Below are 21,138 nucleotides of genomic sequence, written 5' to 3'. Positions count from 1 at the left end.
GTAGACATGAGCATGCTTTATGTCAACAGACTGTATTATTTCCTAAGTAGGAAGAAGAAAAAGCATAAGTTTTATAAAGAGCACCTGGTTAAACACAGGCAATTTGAAACTGGAATATTATTATTAAGAAGTATAATAGGCTCTAATTAGAGTCTTAGAAAAAATAAAATCATAATGGACCATCTCTTCCTGGAATGAGTGAGTCCTTCTTAGAATAGATGAATTATATATGTTCTTGAGTTCATTTCCAGCCTTCTAACCCAATTCACTGCATTTTCAAGTGAAATCCAGACTTATTAGTATAGTAACTGCAAGTACTCCTAGGGTCAAGTATTTTTTTAAAAATTGTTTTTGCAAAAGAAGAGCAGCTTTTATATTCATTTAAGAAAATTTCAAATATTCTAATGCTGCCATTTGAAAATAGAGGATTAAAAAAAGAATCTGGGTTTACTCAGCTCTAAAATGTTTAGCAGTAATATGTGAACAAAGGATTCAGCTACAAAGAAATGTTTTCACAATCAACAAGAGGAGATAGTTCTTCTACTTATTCCACAGCAACAGCTGAATGAGAAACATATAATATGTAATGTGGAACTGTATCAGATGTTATAAACTGAAAAGGAAGCTCAATGTGTGCAGAATTAAAGTTTTTTTCAGCTGAGTTTCAGTCATTTTCAAATTGTGGTAATGTATACTTACCATAAAATTTACCATTTTAACAGTTTTTAAGTGTACAGGGTGGCATTAAGTACGCTCACATAGTTACATAGGCATCACCACTCATTTCTAGAACTTTTTTCACGTTTCTCAAACTGAAGCATTGTACCCAGTAAACAATAACCGCCCATTTGTACTGGCACCCAGCTTCTGGCAAACATCATTCTACTTTTTGTCTCCATGAACTTGACTACTCTAAAGACCTTATATAAGCGGAATCATATGGTATTTGTCCTGTAATTGGCTTTTTTACTTAGCATAGTGTCTTGAAATTTCATTCATGTTGTAGCATGTGTCAGAATTTTCTTCCTTTTGAAGATCAAATAATATTTCATGACATATGAATACCATATTCTGTTTATCCATATATCCTTCAATAAGCATTCAGATTTCTTGAACATGGGTGTACAAATATCTGTTCAAATCCTGCTTTCAATTCTTTAGGATACATGCCCAGAAGTAAAATTGTTGAACCATGTTAAAGAAAAAAAAATCATTCTGACACTTATTAAAATGGTAAGGAAAATTTCAGACTGTTGTGGTAGGTGGCAAGCCTATCACAGTAGGGACGAGAGACTACAGCAAGCGTAGCTGGGGACTCAGAGACTATCAGCAAAGTGACTGAATCAGTAGATAGAAAATTACTAAGAGGACACATGAAAGAAAGGTGGTTCTTTCTAACCTGACTTACCAGAATTCTTGCTGAAGCCAGACTGTGGTGATCTGATATCAAATGTGAGTGAGGGGTGAGGAACTTGATCAGATCCCAAGGGTGATCAGATATCAAGGGTGGGGGATTCTCTCTAAAGGTACTTAGAAGGACTCTTGTTATAGTTGGACTTGGCAGGCCTAAGACAGGGCCCCAAAGATGGGAGCTAGTTAGAAAGAGGGCTGAAGAGAGACTAACTAAAGTTAGGTCAGAGAGAGGAGTCTTGTCAATTGCATATAATTCAATGTTTTATTTTTTTGAGGAACCACCATATGGTTTTTCACAGTAGCTGCATCATTTTACAACCCATCAGGAATGGGCAAAAGTTCCAGTTTTTCCATACCCTTGCCAACACCATTTATTTCCTGTCTTTTTTGTTTTGTTTTTTAATAGTAATCTTAATGGGTGTAAAGCAATATCTCATTATTGTAATTTTGATTTGTGTTTCCCTGATTAGTGTTGAGCATTTTTTTATGGGCCTATTAAACCATTTGTATATCTTCTTTCTAGAAATGCTTATTCAGGTCTTTGTCCATTTTTAAGCCAAGTTCTTGTGTTGTTGTTGTTATTGAGTTGTTAGGAGTTCTTTTTATATTCTGGTTGTGAATTTCTTATCAGATTATGATTTGCAAATATGTTCTCCCACTGTCTGGGTTGCCTTTTTACTCTGTTGAGAGTTTCCTTAATACAAAAGAGCTTGTAAATATTGGCGAAGGACCAATTGATCTATTTCTTTTCTTTGTTCCCTGTGTTTTTAGTGTCACATCCAATAATTCATTATTAAACCAACTGTCACGAAAATGTTTACGTATGTTTTCTTATAAAATTTTTATAGTTTTAGCTGTTATGTTTAAATTTAAATTTTTGTATATGGTATAAGGTTCTAAATTTTTTCTTCTGTATGTCCAGTTTTCTCAGCACCATTTGCTAAAACAACTGCCTTTTATCCATTGAATAATCTTGACATTCCTGTCAAAAATCATTTGACCATATATGTGAGAGTTTATTTCAAGACTCTCTCTACCATTACATTCTACATCAGTCTTTATGCCACTACTACACTGTTTTGACTAGCGTAGGTTTGTGTACTTTTTGAAAGCAGGAAATGTGAGACTCAACTTCGTTCTTCTGTTTCAAGTGTTTTAGCTCTTCAGGGTCCCTTGTGATTTCATATTAGTTTCAGGATGGATTTTTCTATTTCTGCAAAAACACCATTGGGATTTTGATCCATGAACATGAGATGTCTTGCCATTTATTTGTTTCTTAATTTCTTTTAGCAATGTTTTACAGTTTTTGATGTGTAAGTTCTTCACCTGCTTATTTATGTTTATTCCTAAGCATTTTATTCTTTCCAATACTATTGTAAATAGAATAGAATTGTTAGTCTCTTTGCTATGGACCGACGTATAAGATACAGAGCATACTAAGCTAATAAGGTGCATCACAAACCAACACGTGTGATTATGATTTACTTGACAAGCCTAAACATACACACATGAAAAATTAAAGAGAAATTTATTAGTACTGCCTTCACTTTTTAAAAATGACATGTCATGCATTTATTATTTAAAATGTAAATGAATGTTCAGTGAACTCCTTGTTATTATTTTCACCTTCACTCTCAATGTGTGCAATGTTCATTGGTAATTTTTCACACTACTAATGTGAAATTTATCAAAATAAAAAATATTTATCAAAAAATTATATTATAAAAAATAACGTTTGAAAGAAAATGTTTGTGGTTTGTAGAAATCGACACCGAGTAAAAAGTATAGCACAGTAGAGCATATGCCACAAATAAAGTGTTGCTTATCTCAAAGCAAAATTATTTGTGTGATTTCCAGAATGGAAAATTGGGGTCTCCAAGGAATGAATTAGGGAGTGTTAAATTAAAATTTGTATTTAATCATAGTTAAGTGGCATAAAAGAACAAGTTCTTACTCTTGAGCTGAATCCTTATAACAAAAATAAAAATTTGGCAATATTTTATATTTTTAAGAAAAGTGGCTGGGTGTGGTGGCTCATGCCTGTAATCCCAGCTCTTTGGGAGGCCAAGGTGGGCTGATCACTTGAGGTCAGGAGTTCGAGTCCAGCCTGGCCAATAGGGCAAAACACCATCTCTACTAAAATGCAAAAATTACCCGGGTGTAGTATACACCTGTAGTCCCAGCTACTTGGGAGGCTGAAACAGGAAAACTGCTTGACCCTGGGTGGCGAAGGTTGCAGTGAGCTGAGATTGCACCACTATAGTCCAGCCTGGAAACAGAGCAAGATGTCCTCTCCAAAAAAAAAAAAAAAGTAAAGTGAGAATTTCCTGTGTTGTAGACTATGAATACTTTTTTTTCTTAAATGAATTATTTCAAATGAATACATTGATAAAACTTACTGTGTGATTTTTCAGTACTATATTTCCTGATATACCAGCAGTAACAAAAATATTAATAATAATAGCAATTATAAATGATTTCATTGAGACCCTCCTATGAGTCAGCATTTGACATATATTTTTCTAGTTAGCACAGCAAACTGCAAATGAGAAAAATAAAGAGGTTCAGAAAAGACAGGTGAGTTTCTCGAAGACAATCAGCTAGGACCATGCTGTCTTTCCTATTCTATATATTTTGACATTCCTAATCCCCTATTTCCTTTTGATACCAGCATGTCTATCATACAAGCATGACAAGACAGAGTTGTTTTTTATTTTTTTTAACTACTCTCTGAGGCAGGTATTACTAGATGTATCTTATATGACAATTTCTTATACGAAGTCACATCAGTAAGGATGGCTATTGTTTGCAGTAGAAGCTTCAAGTTTCAGCTGAAAAATTCTCCACTAGACAGTGACACAATCAAAGGCAAAGGACACAGGTATTAAACTATTTGGTTTTAAATCTTTTTTTCCACCACTTACACACTATTAGTCTGAGCAAATTTTGTAACATCCCTGGGCCTCAGAACTCATCATATGTAAAAGAGAAGAAAAAATAGCAATCCCTTCAAAGATTGGCTATGAGAAATAACTGAACTATAAATGACTTTAAAATGCCTAATTCTTGTAAGCACATGATAAACATTAGCTGTAACAATTATTATCGTAGAATGGATTTTCCTGTTAATCAATGGGAATGCAAGACAATTCTCATTACCTACTCCTATCAAACCTTTAAATAACACATTATTAGTCAGCTATTATCAATTGTCTATAATAGCTGTCTATAATAAAATTATCTATAATTTACTTGCATAAATAATTTGATGCAGCTACCTAAAGGCTATACATTAATCCAATGTGAGGTTACTTATACTAGAGAAGGAGAGACTTCATGAAAAATCATTAGGAGTAAAACTTTTTTTTTTTTTTAACAGTATCTAAGTATGACATGATTAAATGACAATTAGTAAAATATCTGCCAGTGGGTCAGAAAATTCCTGTGGTTTGTAGGCTCTTGTCAGATATTTTTGGTTGTGTGACTTCTGAAGTCTAGCTATTTAGAAACCCATACTATTTTTTGAACCTGACACCACAGTAGCTCATGGCCTGAAGGTTACCCTTGGGGTATATCACAGCATATTGGGTTGAGCACTCCCCTTTGGGGCTGGCTTTCTCCCCTCTGTGAAAAAGTACTGGCTACCATTGATTATCCTTGGGCACTCTCATTAGATCTGACCTTAAAACTGAGAATATTTAGGAAGCCAAAAACTTCAATGCTTAAAAAAAAGTCTATTATGTAATAATTTGCAGACACCCTGACAAGAAGGTGGTCTAAAACCACAGGTCGTTTACTCAGTTACACAGAAAAACTTGCATTATGTCAAAAAACTGGCATTCATCCAGATTAAGCAAAAATGCCTTGGTGCAGATGGGAATATTATCTCAAACCAAAGCTACCAGTATTTCACTCAGTAGTTAACTGTTCTAGTTGTGGCAATGCAGATCTGTCTGGTTGGTGAAGACTCCCGATGAATCTACCAAACTCATCTGAGAAAGCGGACTTATGTTCCCTTTATTTTGTGTTTCATTGATCTTCCTGCCCCTGCACTGGCTGACAACTCAGGAGAGCTGTGTGCATGTTCCTGGTGCTAAAGTCCCATAGCACTTTGGAGAAAGGGAATTCAAAACTCACATCAGAGCAACCTCTCTGTACCATTCCTCCCTGTTTCTCTTTCCCTGCTTCTTGCTATATACAACTTTCGACCTTATTTTCAGTTGTCACCAGCAATTTTAAAATGATTTCATCTTTCTATCTCCCTTCTTCTGTCCTGATATCTTCAAAGATCAGTGTCCACCCTACTCCCTCCTCCAGAAGCCTTTGCTCCAAATGCATTCCCTCTGATTTCACTCACAGTGGAATTTCCCAGCTCCCCAGACCAAGTCCTGGCCACAAAAGCCTCTCCATCCCTCTCTACTGCTCCTAGTGTCCTTGATCAAGCTCCAAACTCCTCCCCACACAAGTCAAAGTTCCTTCCCTCCCCTCTCTTCCAGGAAGGAGTGTTTTCACCAGTCCTTTCCCTCCAAGCAAAATTCTGCTCCTGCCCTCTGCTGCTGTGGAAGAGACTTGTTTCTTAGGACACACACAGCTTTGCCAAAATCCTTCTCTTTTGGTTCCTGCACCAGATTCCTCACACTGATCTGCAAGATTTCTGGGTACAGGTGAGCCTTCCAAACTGTAACTGGGCTGAGTGGGTTTGCTGAGACTGCTGGATAATTATCCTGGCAAGTAGATTTTCCCTAAAAATGGTCCTCAACTGGAAATGTGGGTTTGTTGAGACTGTTGGATAATTATCCTGGCAAGTAGTTTTCCCCTAAAAAAGGCCCTCAAGATGACTGGAAATGCCCCATAGTCACCTTGAAAAACTTTTGAAAAATGTATGCACCCCTGGAGATTGTGATGTAATTGTTCCATGTGGACATTGCAATTGTTTAACACCTCCTGAGGGAAGTCTAATGTGTGTGTTTAGACTTCAGAATCAGTATAGAAACCTTCAACCTATGTATGTCTTTCTCACCAGGGTTTTAAAAAAATTGCTTAGGATTCACTTTGAATCTTCTGTGATATAGCAGCCCACCCCTGAAAGGCTTAGGGAGCCTTACATCCCCTGTCCTCGGCCTGAATTTATCATCAAAACACCAGGAACAGAATGTGCTTTAGTGCTTTCCAAGAATGTTGCTGAGAAAGTTGGCAAAGCATCTGAGCCTGGTAAATCGCCAAAGAGAATTTAGTAAAAGAAACGAGAAGGGCCCAGGCTGAGAAAAAAAGCCAGGATGATCACACTATTACTTCCATTTGCCGATGAACTGCTAACTGTTCTGGAGACTCTGGAAAAATAGTACTGTTGGGCAATTAACAATGTGCATCACACTTGGCTTTTGCCCTTTTTTTCTTTTACCTTTCATTATTGAAGTCTAGAGCTGGTCTTAGACATCTACTCTGATGTTACCATTTTACAGATGAGGAAACTGAAGCCAAGAGAGACTTCGATTTAACAGAAATTGCACAGCTAAATAGTGGAAGAGAGAGGCTGGAAATACAGTCATCTTTCTGAGTCCAACGTTTTTCTAGCCACGCATAGTCTCTTACCTACTCACTACTCAGCTTTGAAAATACAACTTATTGTCAATGTAGAAACTATCAGTTGTATGTGTGTGTGTGTGTGTGTGTGTGTGTGTGTGTGTCTATGTTAAAAAAAAATTGAATTTTCTCCTGGGCAAGCACTAGATGTAAATAACTGGTGACTCTATTCAGTTCAAAGAGGGAAACAAATGGGAAAAAAATGGTTTTCTCTCTCTACCTCTCTCTACCGCAGGATGATTTATTACCTCCCAGAGATGTGAGTTTTGAAAGACAGTGCAGACTTTGCTTATTGCTTTATCTGCCACATAGTAAGGCTGCAATTAATGGTAGTTTTGCATGTAGATGTTATATTGATTAGGTACTCGGCTTTTTTTTTTCTTCTAAGTTTAAATGCATATTCATGGTTTTTTGTTTCCCACAAAGAATGCATCTCTCAATTTTAACTCCAAAGTTTATCTCTTAAAAAACAATACCAAGCAAATTGGTATACTTAGCTAAGTTTTATCTGTGAAGCTTAGAAAGGTGAAACAAGGACAGGCTCTGTGGCTCATGCTTATAATCCCAGCACTCCGGGAAGCAGAGATGGGTAGATCACCTGAGGTCAGATCAGGAGTTCAAGACCAGCCTGGCCAACATGGTGAAACCCTGTCTCTAATAATAATACATAAATTAGCTGGTTGTGGTGGTGCATTCCTGTAATCCCAGCTACTCAGGAGGCTGAGGTAAGAGAATTGCTTGAACCTGGGAGACGGAGGTAACAGTGAGTCGAGACTGAGCCATTGCATTCCAGCCTTGGTGACAAGAGCGAAACTCTGTCTTAAAAAAAAAAAAAAAAAAAGAAAGGGGAAATCAGCAGGTAAGATACATGGCAATGAGTTATCTTGAATATTAAAAGTGGAAGCTATTTATGCTGATTATGGGAGTTAAGATAAACATGACTTTCACTGTTGGTTCTTTTTATAGGAGTACAAATTGGAATGGTTTTTAACACCCTGTCACTTTCATCTGAACTGGAAGACAAATTCATTGCTGTTTGCAAAATAATTTTTCATTTATTAAAATTTGTTATTTTTAAAGCTTAGAAGCAATGAAATGTTGGTCTTCTCTAAAATCAAAGAGAGCTGTACATTTACACTAGCCAAAGAGTATATGTCCATCAATGCTATTTGTCCATGTAAATAATTCAAGAAGTGTGAATAGTTTAGTCATGTTTTCTTTTAAGAGAAGGGAATACTAAATTTTCCTTTCTAAGTCACTAACTTTTTATCTCCAAGTCTTTATCTCTCCAAGGCTCTGTAAAGCAATTACTTTTGATGTAATGAGTCCATCGGTCCAAAGCCTGGTGAGAAAGACATACATAGGTTGAAGGTTTCGATACTGATTCTGAAGTGTAGACACACATTAGACTTCCCTCTGGAGGTGCTAAACAATAGAAATGTCCAAAGTCTCTCCAAGTCATCTGTAAAGAGAAGTCTGCTTTCTCTACTGATGTTCCTTTTCTTCTGTCTATAGTTACCATAAAAAAATAGTTAATAAAAATATTCTGCATGTATATACAGCATTAATTTTTTTGGGAGCGGGGGTAGGATTCTCTTGGTCGCAAGTATCAGAAACCAGTTCTAGCTTGTTTAAGTTGAAAATAATTCAACCTAGGAACAAGAATGTACCTAGATCTCCTGAAGATAGAAGTGGTAAATGTAAGGTCACAAGGTCCCTCTTTATCTTTTATTTCTTTCCTTTCTACCTCATTTATTTTTCTAACATGCTTTCTTAGATCCACCTGATGGGTGAAAGACCACTAAATCATATTTTCAGAACTTAGATTTTACAGATCTAGCTGCTCAGAGAAAGGATGATCTTTCACAGTCCTCTTCCCTATTCCTAAGGAAGATTTCTATTGGGCTAGTGGCCCATTCTTAGATTAACCACCCATGGTCATAGAACAGAAATAATTTAGAAAGTCACCCTAATGAACAACCTGGGAAGTCTATGACAGGAGGAATAGGCAATCAACTAACTGGATATCCATTAAATGGCTTATAATTCACCAACTATTTTGATTTTTTTTTTTTCCTTTTGAGACCGAGTCTCACCATGTGCCCAGGCTGGAGTGCAGTGGTATGATATCTGCTCACTGCCACCTCCGCCTCCTAGGGTCAAGCGACTCTTCTGCCTCAGCCTCCTGAGTAGCTGGGATGATAGGCACGCACCACGATACCTGGCTAATTTTTGTATTTTGGTAGAGACTGGGTTTCACCACGTTGGCCAGGCTCGTCTCGAACTCCTGACCTCAAGTGATCTACCCGCCTCTGCCTCCCAAAGTGCTGGGATTACAGGCATAAGCCAATGCGCTTGGTCCCAGGTACTTTTTAAAAAATAATAATCTTGTTTAATCCACAATGACAAACCACTCTACACCCAGTTCTTTCATAGCACTTTCCACTTTCTAATCTTATTTTTATTAACTTAGTTTCCTCATTAGTCTGTGAATTTTTGTTTTGTATTCTTAGCGCTTGATATCGGGGGTTTGGTAAATATTTACTGAAAGAATATGACTAAATCTGTAAGGTAGGATAGTTAGAGGAGAAAACTGAGATTCACTGAGGTTAAGTGGAGGCACTGAGGTCCTCCCATGAATGAGTATAAAGTCAGCTGCTGAAGCTTACATCCCTTTCCATGTCACCAGGCTGCTTTTTTCCACGACACTTGGTCTCTTGGTTCTTTTTTAGGGTTTGAAACAGTATCAACATGTCTATATTGGAGCTTTCTTTATTTGATACACTATCCAGAAATTCAAGCCAAAATTCAAGAAGAAATTTGTAATATGCTTTCAGACAAAAAATGTAATTCTTACAATTATCATTTTTCTTTTTAAATAAAAAAAAATGTTTTTAAAGATGGAAACATTGGGCTGAAACCACCCAGATTTGAAGACAGGAAAATTTTTAACATACACAGAAGCTTTCATAAGTGAAATATTCAGACATGTCTCTGTTCTTTCATTTACTATTCCACATTGGTAAGCATATAAGTCTCCTTTGAAGCAGCAACCAGTGGTGGGGTGGAGGCATTGAAGAATCTTAAGATATTGGAATATTTTAAGTACTTTAAAATGTATATTGTGTTATTATTCTAATATTATTTTAAATATTATTTTTAAATACCATAATTTTTTGTGTTCAGCAAAAGCATATTTTGTGAACATTTTTCATTACTAAACTATGCTGTCATTCATTAGCTTTTATTTTATGTGTACTAATCATGCAGACAGAAAAATATGGAAAGTCCAGACAATGGATACTCCAACCATAATATGTATTTGGCTATGAAAAGTCATGCAAACTTGCTTAATTTCATCTGAGGAGCAGACTTAGCTTCCTTCTGATATGGATTGGTTTTTGGTAGCCTAGAATTTTGCTGGACTAAAGAAGCTAAAGAAGCTAAAGAAGAAACTAAAGAAGCTAATATCACAATTAGATTAAACAGAGTATTCATTTGCAGATACTTGAAACTTTACTGAATCTTATTCCAGAATCTTTAGCACACAAATGTATGCCAGCATAGACTAGGTAGATAGATTCATTAAATACATCTGGGGGAAACCAAATTTCTGGTAGTTTGACCTGTTTTATTCCACACAATTAAAAATTATTAAAGAAAAACTAGAATTCTTAGAGTTTATTCTTCCCTCTCCCTTTAAATAGTGAAGGAGTGGGATTATCTGTCTTCCCAAGAAACTGATATAATTATTTAGTCATTGGTGTGAAAGCATGCAGTATCCTTAGCTAAGTGTCCCGAAGGGCAAGACTGCCAGCCGAGCAAAGTCAAGGCCAGACAGCAAGTGACATAGTTCCCTGTATTTTGCTCATTGTTTGCTGTCTTTATTCACACACAGTGACTATTTTCTCACAGTGATCCTTTTTTTTTCTAGCTGCTCTGTCAGATCCTCTCTCAGTTAAAGTAAATTTCATTTGAACAAACTTAAAAATTTTTTTTAATGTCCTACCTATTTAAAAGCAACTCCTCTGTCCCAACAACTTTTATGAGGTGACTTTGGGTGCTTCATAAGAGTATTATCTACACTTCTGCTAAGCACCCAGGAATAGAGAAGCTCTGCCAAATTTATAGGCATCATTTGGAATGAAAGCGATCATCTAATTAGGGCCTGGTTAACTCATCTGAGGGTCCCAGTAATAGGGAGATATATGTATTAGGACATAGGTATTCATTGTATTATTAAAACTAAGGAAATACATTAAAATGTAAAATTAAAAGGACTACTGCATTGGCTAATGACAGCACTGAGATATGGACCGGGAATTTTGTGCACACAAAAAAGCTATCTTACTTATACTGTTTAGCACGGATCTATTCTATTACACTTGGAAGTTTATTGTTTTTCAATTAAAATGAAAATAAAAGGCACAAAATATGATAAAATAAATTTAAACAAACTAAATGAAATAAACTTAAGTAAAAGTGAGGGAATGTGTTCTCTTTCCAGGTCCATGAGGGGTCGTAGCTTTAAGGACAAAAATTTCCCCGGCGCCATGCCCCCCTCCCATCTCTCTCCATTTGGGAGATTCAACAGTTTATGTTTGAATTTCATGGGCGCAGGAAGAAACTAAAAGTCAATCATTCCAGTGGAAGTTCTAAGGAACTCCTTTCATTGGCCAGCAAAAGTTTGCTATTACATATCACACACACACACACACACACACACACACACACACACACACACAAGACCAAACCATATCCTAATAAATATTTATTGCATATGTGTTTCTTAAAAGATGTGTGGACAGCCACATTAGTACATGAAATTTAAGGAAAATAAAAGGAGAGAGAGAGAAACTCTACAATTCACCCTTATATTTTAATACCAGTGAAATAAAATTTTACATACCAGGTTTCTGTAAAATAGAAGCATATAACTTCTTATATGAGTAGAATCTGAGCAGCTGAATCCACAGAGGGAGTGTGGATAGAGATAGGAAAGTGGCCATGCATAGGAAAGGTAACCCTTCCAAAAAGCGAGTCTATTGCTTGTTTGGTCTTTCCCCTTGTTGGGTTTTGAGAAATTCAATAAATAACATTCATATCATTTTCCAAAGTTCAGTACCAGCCACAAAATAGACATGGGTAAAATAGAAATTATGTTATTACCTCTTTAAATAATCAGAGCTAGTTTTCACAATGTGGCCTAGAGCTACATCAAGTAGACCTCAAAATTGACCTACTTCTCTTCTCAGTCTCTGGCTAGGTTGAATACCTTCAGGTCTCCATTGAAGGACAATAAATTCAGCCTATTTCTGATTGTAGGTGAGATGAATCTTCACTACAAATTGGCTAATCTGAAGAGAGAACCCAGAAGTAGCTAGACAATGTACTTCTTCTATATTGAGAGAAGTAGTATGCCTTCTCTCAAACTCATCAAATTGAAATGTTTCTGCTTCTCTCAGGGAAGTGGGTATGAGAGTAGGGTAATGAGGTAGGGACTGCCACAAGGAAACATAAAATGATTGAATCCAATCAATGAATAATTATAGAGGTATAAATGGGAGAGGTAAACAGGTTTCAGGAAGGAGTTTGACTATGAGACTAGAAAAATAGAATATTTGCTTTAGAGGCAACTTAGAGACCATCCAACCCAACCAACACCCTTGTTTCATAGCTAGGAAATAGACTTGCATAATAGATACAGGATTTGCCCAACATCTCACTGAGGGCAACATCCAAAGTTCAGATTTCCTTGCTCCAATTCCATTGTCCCTTCTGCCCAGTACTAAAAAGTGTGACATTTTGTCTTTCTAATCTATGAATAGACACAAATACATTGAGCACACAGAAGTACTTAATAATTCCCTTAATTGTTCCCTGATGTAATTTGATCTACCTGCTTATGGTCAATGCTGTTATAGAACTATTGAGACAGTTTTCTACAGAAATGTTTAGCTCATAGAGGTGCTTTGAATATATTACGTGCACAATATGCTTAACTCATTCAAGAAAAATAATTAATTTGACAAGAAGTGGAAATTGTTTTAATTAATGAGAGAATGAAGATATATAAAGATACATTATTATGGTAAAAAAAGACAAAAATAAAAATAGTCTGTGAGTTGCAGGCAGCAGTTTAAGGATGGGTCATTTGAATTGACAGGATGTGCTGTAATGCTGTTTTTTGCTTTCTTAGTACTGCAGCGGACACTACTCTAAATGGCTATTTCATTCCCAGGAAAATTTGCACCTTTATTAACATGTATCAAGTAAACCATGATGAGTAAGTCACCAAAATTAATCTTTGGATAAATTTGTTTGCTTGCTTGGTTGTTTACTGTTTATTAATCTGAAAATGATTTATATTCTTCTTAGCCAAACTTCACTCCTGTTTCCCTGGAAAGATATTGGAAAGAAGTTCAGTTTCTCTCCTCATCTATAATGCAAAGTGTGACATATTGACATAAATTGAGGAAAAATCCAATATAGGGCAAATCCATTTTCAAAAGTGGGCTCATTAGGAGAGATTTGGGCCGAGGACTTCATAAGCTCACCTTTTGCATGGTCATGGCTAGTATATTGAAATGCAGTCTAAAATCCCCCACTGGAATGTAAGCCACAAGCAGGGATTTTTTTTTCTTTTTTTGTTTGTATACTTTTCCCTCTATCCCAGCACCTAGATTACTGCCTCACACATAGTTGGCACACAGTAAATATTTGTTGAATAAAAATAAAGTTAGAAGTTCACCCTCATCAACTATGAAAGAGAGGGCTGAGATGAGGGTAATGAGAGTGGTGATGGTGGTGCTGAGAATGATGATTACAGGCTCCTACTGTGGGCAAGGCAAAAAATCTTAAAGTATCTTTCCTGAGCCTCGATAATAACATGATGCGTTGGTGCTATCATGATCCCAGTTTTACAGATAAAAAAACCCCTCAGCCAGGTTAAATACATTGTCTAAGGTCACCTGTTCAGAAGGTGGCAGAGGTAGAAGTCAACTCCAAATGTGTAAATTTTATGTAATGGAAACCAAGTGCTACTTGTGGTGGTCAGGACTTGATGTTTCCAGTAACTGACAGAGACTGCATTCTTATGCACTCAGCAGAGGGTAAATATCTTATACAGCCTTTCCTCTTCACCCAAGATCTCATCTGATTGATGTTTCAGGCTCCAAGCTGTTAGAGAGGGAGGTGATTATATCCTGTGTACCTAAAGGCAGCTTCACAATCTCTGTAAACAGAAAGATGGTAGAAGACAAAGCATATCCTATCCCACTGCAGCAACACTTACTGTCACAGAGATTGACACTTCTATTCTCCACAGCTGAGCATTTTAAAACCACTATAAGAAGAAATACAGCCAATGTATATTTAATGACATTTGTTCTTACTTAGTATAATCCTAAGTATTATATTAATAATAACCCAAGAACTTGTGATTATAATGAATATTGAGTAATGTTCAAACAAACTGAGTTAACATGGGTACTACTAAAGAAATACCATTTGTGTAGAGGCACTTGTTTAAGTTGAGTATGTAATTCAAGACTTGATATTATAAGAAAATCCCTCATATTTAATTAATCTAAAGCATAGGTCACAAACTCAAACATCTGTTGAGCAATGAAAAATACCAAAAATAAGTGAATTGCACTCGGTGAAGCATTGTGGTGCAGGGGTCATCTGCCACATCTAACTCAGCTCAGTAAACTCTTGGCAAGCAGGACATTATCCCAGTGTTGTCAGTTTTTGCAATTATAAAAGAGAACTTGGAAATGCACATTTATGTGAAATCTGACTTTTAAATGTTAGCAGCAATAAATTATTTTTAAAAGATTATGAGATCAAACCAAAATGTACTGGAGGTCTGTGTAGAGAACTAGTCCTTTAGGTCTGTGTCCTCTGGTACAGACAGAAACCAGTTTTTCCTTCTGGAGAGATGATGACATCTATACACAAAGAGGGCCAGCTCTTTGTGAAGCCACATCAGTCCCTGATACATGGTTTAGGACCTACAGAAAACATGCTAATATTGGTTGTCATAAACAAGCCAACATTGGTTGTCATAAACAAGCCAAATATGGTGCCTGTAACAAAAGATTAAGATAGAAGAAAGAATCAGGTACACAGTGATTTGGGAACTGTGGGCAATCCCTCAATTAGATCTGCTTTCTGAAGACCCAGATCCTCTCTGTATTGTGCAAAGGCCATTTCCTAAATATATTTTTACCAGAGTGAGAGATGTGGCCCAATCTCATGATTCTTATTCATTCTGATTAAAACAAAAGATACTGAATATTCATTAATTTTTGTTTATGTCATCAATTTAGAATATTCTTATGAGAATTTTATGGAATTCATTTAAAACAATTAAATTTATGGCTAACCCACACCCTAAAGTTAGTGAGCCAAGCTTGCAGGTGAGCCGAGCTAGATCTGGCTCCAGTGTATGGGTTGGCCATGAAGCCAAAACTATCCCCAACTACAAGCAGAACTTCACTCCTTGGGGAGTTCATCTGCTTAGATTCTCAGACTGAGTGGAAGGTTTCTTATTTAACTCAGAAAAATTTATAAAGTAGATTTTTAAGTATTTTATTCACTAATGAATTGATAGTCATTTTAGTGAAAATTAAGTGTAATTGTACTAAATATGATAACTTGATTTGTCAAATATTAAAAGCAAAAGTGACATATATATTTGTAATTATATATAATCATATGTCTCCAAAAGAACTCATACATATACGTATACACACTTCATCTATGTATACCTCCTTTCTCTATATATAATTTATAAGGAATATTCTAAACTTAAAGTAGTTCATGCAGAACAAAATTATTGTGGAAAAGTTGCCAATAATAGCCAAAAGTGAGAAAATAATTTCTTTTTAAAATGTTATTTTTGTCTATTTTATGCAGAACTATTTGGGATAATCCTAACTTATTTAGATCTGAGTGATTTCTAAATGAAAACAGAGAACTGAATAAAAGTCTCATCGAGAAAGTTTTGATATTTGGAATGGGCATCTGGAAGTGTCTGGGAGAAGATGTTGCATGGAATGAGATATTCATTTTCATCACTACTGTTCTGCAGCAGCTCAAGCTGAAAAAATGCCCCAGAGTCCAGCTAAACCTGACTCCTACATATGGGTTAGCCATGAGGCCAAGACCATACCAACTCCAAGCAGAACTCCGCTCCTCAGGTAGTTCATCTGCTTAGATTCTCAGAATGAATGGTAGGTTTCTCATTTAATTCAGAAAAATAGATGATTTAAGTTTATTTAACTAGCAATGTATAGTTCATATCCCTGAGCTATACTATTAATTCAACTCTGTGACATATTTTATGTTGTATAGCTTTAGTTTCAACATAAGACTTATTGTCTTGTGAGGATATTTTAATATAATAATAAAGTATGAGCCTCACACAGTGGTGTCCCACGTGTCATGTGGGTGTGAGTGGAAGGGAAAAGTGAGTGGCGGATTGACCAGGCAGGCAAGGGGACTCTGTCTACCTTCCCTTTACGCCAGCTTCAAATAACAGGTATACTCATCTTTGCTTTACATATAGGGTTCAGAATAAAGTTCTTGTGTTAAATATTTCCAGTGATTTAGGGCATGGGTGCTCAAGAAGACCAGAGAAGGGGGCTAGAGTAGCCTAGCACAGAGCATTGCATGGTGTCAGTAGATGAGCTAGGCTAGAGTAACAGGAGGGATTGCCTCAATCTCATTTTTGTATCAAACCATGTATTTTTGTGAATTAAAATTTTAATTGTAAGTCAAATTGGTGTTTTCACCATATTACCAATTTCTTTAGGTACATACTAAATATATATGTATATTATTAATAGTTTACCAGGACTGCTATAATAACAGAATGCCAGAGGCCAGGTAGCATAAACAACAGAAATTTATTTTCTCACAGTTCTGGAGGTGGAAAGTGCAAGATCAAGGTGCCAGCCAACTTGGTTTCTCTAGAGGCCTCCCTCCTTGGCTTGCTGTGTCCTCACACTGCCTTTTCTCTGTATGCACACATCCCTGGAGTCTCTCCCTCTTTTTATAAGAACAATAGTCATAATGCAGAAAGGCCCAACTCCAACAGTCTCATTTTAACTTCATTATTCTTTAAAGACCTTATCTCCAAATACAGTCACATTCTCAAGTCCTAAAGGTTGGGGGGTCAACACATCAATTTCAGAGTTGGGGAGACACAATTGAGCCCATAATAGCAGATTATGAGAATAAAAGTGGCTGCTGATTTTTTTAAATGCTTTTTTTTTTTTTGAGACGGAGTTTTGCTCTTGTTACCCAGGCTGGAGTGCAATGGCGCGATCTCGGCTCACTGCAACCTCCGCCTCCTGGGTTCAGGCAATTCTCCTGCTTCAGCCTCCTGAGTAGCTGGGATTACAGGCACGCGCCACCATGCCCAGCTAATTTTTTTTTTTTTTTTTTTTAGTAGAGATGGGGTTTCACCATGTTGACCAGGATGGTCTTGATCTCTTGACCTCGTGATCCACCCACGTCGGCCTCCCAAAGTGCTGGGATTACAGGCTTGAGCCACCGCGCCCGGCCCTTTTTAAATGCTTTTAAATGTAGGACTCAGCACTAAGTATGTGCTTTATTAACTGAATTTGTTAATGAGCTAAGGCATATAAGTGAACTTAAAATGGACAGTGAAGGAACTAGTATTTCAGATTGAAAGTCTGAGGTGGCATTGCATTATAAAGGATATGAAATACAAGCTGGGAGGTAAGAGAACATCTGGGGTCTAATTCAACTAGGGAGAGCAGTGAGAGAGGTGTGACTCTCTAGTTAACGATGATCTTGGCCACGATGTGCAATGTACAAAGTAGCAAACTTTTAAGCAATTCAGAGACATTAAAAATTAAAGTTAATATGTAGTATTTTTTCCAGTATAAATAAATTTAACATTCTCCTTGGGAATGAACAATTGAATAGCTTGTGTTTCTCTGTAAGAGCTTTTGAAATTATTTATATTATCCTCATGACAGTGTGTCAAAATGAAACTATTCTTATATCTTTACTTGTCAAATTTTCTGTATACTCAAGAAAATGGGGATGACTAGAAACTGAAAATCTTCATACCTGTTTATCTGATATTTTCTTTAAAGAATTATATTTTTCTAATCACTTTTTAAAAAATAAGCAAACCTTATACTTTCAACACCTTGTATTGTAAAATGCTAGTTTACACTCCTTCTCTGTTCCTACAGCATAATTAAATAGTATACTATTGGGCTTTTTGTATAATTTATGTTTGTATTTTATGTATTTTAGAAACATGGGTGAGTGTAAAACTGGGAAAAGAAAGTGTAAAAGTAAAATAAGAATAGCTTTTCTTTGTCATTTAATATATAATGATAAGTTCATTTTAATTATGTATATTTACTTATCCTAAAGTAATAATTTATATCATGAAATATGTAATCAGAAACAACATAGAATAACTGTATTTATATATATAAACTTGTACTAACAAAAATAAATAATAATCTGGAAACTACTCACAGAAATCACTGTAACTATAGAGCAGTGATAATATATGGATATATCCATCCACTGGTAATCCAAGATGAGTGAAGACTGAGAGTCAACATGTATGAAGTATAAAAGCAGAGTTATAGGAATTAAATATCCTGCTTCACACAAGTATATGCAGACACATCTCCCGGGCCTCCTTGTAGCCATGGCCCCTGGGGATTCTTGGTAACATTATAAAGACAAAGATCAGTCTGGAAACATTATCCACTGATGCAAATGAGTGCAGGATGTGCCTGGTCTCAAGTTCTTTAATGAAGAAACTTGTACCCAAAATTTAAAAGAACAGGATCATCTCCCACATTGCAGTTCTCTAATTTATTCCCAGTTAAACCTATAATTCAGATGAAATATCAATCCATAATAACACAAGAAGAAATCTGAACTATTTTAAAAAAAGACAGAAGGGGTCTTTGGGATTTTACTATCTAAATAATTATTAATTAGGCTGTGAAATTTGTCCTGGTTTGCAGATGGTTCCTGGACTCTGGAAGTATAGATACACAATTTGATATTTCAGATTCATATGGTACCTCCTCACAAAATTCAAGTCATGCTTTAAATGAACAAGTGAAAAAAAAAAACCACACTATGCTACATGTACTCTAAATAAGAAATAGCTAAAGGGAGTTGTTTTTATGGCTTAACAAGCTATAAAAACAAATTCCCTGCAAGGAATACCTCCACTGGATTTCTCTTTAGATAAACAAAAATGCAGGATGTTCTCTATCATATACATTGTTAACACTGGGAGAGCCAAAATACACAAAAATAATAAAAGTTTATAGGTCTTTTATCCTTCGAGTTGTTTCCAGAGAATAGTTTACTTCCACTCAGTATGACTATCAGGCCCCACAAAGAATAAACTCGACACACAAAAGTGTTTTTATTTGCTATCTCTGTATACTGAAGCATGGCACATGAATATCATTTCCCAGCACAGTGAGATGATCAACTTACAAAATATTTATTTTAAGGGCTCTTAAAAGTCTTTCTGAGTTTCTGATGTTTTAAGATTCCTTTACTAAACCTAATTTTCCCTTTTCCAGACATTATAGTCCCATTCATTTCTATAAGGTGCTGCACTCGGGTGTAATCATTTGATGATCTCTTGATTACATCCTCCATCCCTGCCCCAGTACCTAGTTACATTCCTTATTTTAAGGCTGACCTCTACCACCGTGCACACTCTCCTAATGCAGGCGCAGTCTGTTTTGCTTCCCATTGTATCTCCAGTGTCTAGCGCTATTTAAGGCACGTAGTGCACATTCAATAATGTTGGATTGAATGTTTGGTGAATGATGGAATGAATTAATGATTAAACGAATGGATTTAGTGAGAGAACAGGAAAAGCTATAGCAAAAAGGAAGTGTCTAAGAATGTCTGGTAAAGATAGCATCTCTGATATTTCTGCTTACATTTTAATTTCTACTATGTTGCTTACAACTCCTCAGCCTAAAAATCTGTTGAGTCTTCTCACACTTTATTTAACCTACAAGGTCCAAGGTCCAAGTCTCATCAGTGAAGCACTTAATTCTTTAAAAAGTTTTTTGTTATTATGATTTCAGAGATGGGATCTCACTTTGTCACCTAGGCTGGAGTGCAGTGGCACAATTGTAGCTCACTGCAGCCTGAAAATCTTGGACTCAAGTGATCCTACTGCCTCAGCCTCCCAAGTAGCTGAGGCTACAGGTATGCACCACTACATCCAGCTATTTTTATTTTTTGTAGAGGCAGTGTCTTGCTATGTTGCCCAAGCTGATCTCAAACTTCTGGCCTCAAGTGATCCTCTCACCTCGGTCTCCTGGGGATTACAAGTGCACACTGTTGCTCCAGGCTTTCTCAACCTTCCTCTCATTTTTATGGCATATTTTAATGGAAATTAGCCCTCATGTGTCTTTCCAGAACCACAATCAAAGTATGTCCTTGGTATTTAGGAAACTTTCCAAAGGCAACATCTCAAGTGCGTTCCAAAATGTCACTGAGCTTCTCCCACTCTGACTACTGTATCCTGCCAACACAAAAGCTTGGGTGGCTGACAGTGCCATCGGCTCCACCAGAAACATTGTTGTCTGATGGCATCTGCCGTGTCTTTGGTCCATTCTGATGGAGAGAAGGATCACTGTTCTCTCCTTGGACAGCTTGTATCCAAGCATGGGTGTTGGAATTTACCTATTTTTCTTTTTTCTTTTTTTTTCCGAGACGGAGTTTCGCTCTTGTTACCCAGGCTGGAGTGCGATGGCGCGATCTCGGCTCACCGCAACCTCCGCCTCCTGGGTTCAGGCAATTCTCCTGCCTCAGCCTCCTGAGTAGCTGGGATTACAGATACGCGCCACCATGCCCAGCTGATTTTTTGTATTTTTAGTAGAGACGGGGTTTTACCATGTTGACCAAGGATGGTCTCGATCTCTCGACCTCGTGATCCACCCGCCTCGGCCTCCCAAAGTGCTGGGATTACAGGCTTGAGCCACCGCACCCGGCAAGAATTTACCTATTTTTCAAGGGCATAACTGAGATTTAGCTGTAATTTGGAAGAAAATTTACTTGAAGGCCTGGGGCTATTGAAAAGGGTGACACCAG

At 36.6% G+C, this 21,138-nt stretch overlaps 1 protein-coding gene and 1 long non-coding RNA gene across 4 annotated transcripts in view; one reads left to right on the top strand and one right to left on the bottom strand.

The window, feature by feature from the left end:
- The window catches only part of ALDH1A1 (aldehyde dehydrogenase 1 family member A1), a 305,164-nt gene that overhangs the window by 133,730 nt on the left and 150,296 nt on the right, over window positions 1–21,138 (bottom strand). The window lies entirely within an intron of this gene.
- On the top strand, window positions 5,913–20,079 carry LOC101029386 (uncharacterized). Its single transcript, XR_012516557.1, has 3 exons — window positions 5,913–6,077; window positions 13,196–13,282; window positions 15,919–20,079. It is a non-coding gene; the product is annotated as an uncharacterized LOC101029386 (long non-coding RNA).

Source organism: Saimiri boliviensis, chromosome 2 (assembly GCF_048565385.1).
Source record: "Saimiri boliviensis isolate mSaiBol1 chromosome 2, mSaiBol1.pri, whole genome shotgun sequence".
NCBI lineage: Eukaryota > Metazoa > Chordata > Mammalia > Primates > Cebidae > Saimiri > Saimiri boliviensis.
This window is presented reverse-complemented; position numbering and strand designations above follow the sequence as displayed.